Genomic DNA, 1746 nt, shown 5'->3' with positions numbered 1-1746 from the left:
TATATATATATATATATATATATATATATATATATATATATATATATATATATATATATATATATATATATATAAATGTATGTATATATTTATTTATGTGTGTGTGTGCGTGTGTATAAATTCGTGTGTGTATTTGTGTTGTGCCTGTACGTGTATATACATATATAACTGTACAATATATATATATATGTATATGTAAGATATGTACATGTACTTTTTAAAAAAATATTACGCATATACATACATATATATTTGCATTATACATGTACATATACGTATACATATGCATTACGTATACATATGTGATATTGTTTTGAGGGATTTGATATTCTGTCTAAGTTTCCGATAGTGTTTATTTTTACGTCGTACATCTATTGAGTGTATCTTTGTGGTCATGATTCAGTCTTGTTTATTAATTCAAATAATCACATAAGCCGTAGTGTATACACACGCATATACGGAGAAGGATGCGATCATGTTCGTACTAGGTGTCACTTTCGTATACATAAACATTGAGTACATTAATCGTGATATATTAAATTTATAGTAGATACGGTCACGTACATCTATATAGGTACGTAATCAACGCAGATAGCTAACCAGCTGTACTATAGCTTCATACTTAGAGGCCTAAGAAGTCCACCCTGATGCTGAAGTATAAACACGCTACAATTCATCATATGTAACACGCGGCACACTATACGTGCAACGATAGTGATATTTTCGGCTGATTGCCTAGTTCCTTGTTCCGCTTATTTACTTACTGAACTGGCTCGGTATGCATAGGCACGTGTTAGTACCTGCCTTGGCCCGCCTTCTACGACACATTGAGACCGAAAAGAACATTTGAGACAGTAAAATTGATAAACCAAGAATGGTCTCTATGATGGTGCATATTCATGGACACCTTCATGCATCGCAAATAATGAACATAAGCGCAAATGCACGTAACTGTATGTGTACATGTACACCAAATGTATGTGTACATGTACACTAAATGTATGGTAAGATGGTCTCTAGAATGGTGGGTATACATGGACGCCTTCACGCATCGTCAAATAATGAATAGATGTGTATATGCACATAACTGTATGTGTACATGTACACTACAACACTAAACGTATGGCAAAATCAATCACGCGCCATAACTGGAGCTATTCTGGGAGGAGAAAGCAACGAGATTCGCATTCAGGGATCAAATTGATAGGCAACCATGCAACGTCCCTCGATGCTACTCACTGTTCTGCATTTTGTACCTCTATGCACCTTATACTAGGTACAGTGCTTTGTTTATGCTATCTAGAAACAGAGCACCTTTCCCGCTAGTATAGTCCACCCCTATCAGTAGCTATTCACGCTATCTAGAAACAGAGCACCTTTCCCATTAGTACATACCACCCCTGTCAGTAGCAAAAGCCGCGGGGAGCGCTATGAAAGCGGTCAGGACAATTTTCTCATAGATTTGTTTTTCGCTGCGAATGGCTCGCTAAGGGATTCTGGGGAAGGAGGCCTTGTGTGCTGCAGCGCACATTGGCCGAGACTCATCGCGCCTGATTGACTTCACTCACACCACACTGGCAGCCAAAGGCATTCGCGGGGTGCAATGGGTAGGTAGGGTAGTGACCATGGCTACACACTCGTCGTCCTTACAATGCTTCACCATCGCATGAGTTGTACACTCTCGTCGTCCTTACAATGCTTCACCATCTCATGAGTTGTATTCCTATTGTTGCTACCACTCTTTGA

The sequence above is a fragment of the Sphaeroforma arctica genome (assembly GCF_001186125.1).
Source record: "Sphaeroforma arctica JP610 unplaced genomic scaffold supercont1.94, whole genome shotgun sequence".
In the NCBI taxonomy this organism is placed as follows: Eukaryota; class Ichthyosporea; order Ichthyophonida; genus Sphaeroforma; species Sphaeroforma arctica.
Note: the sequence above shows the minus strand (reverse complement) of the source record.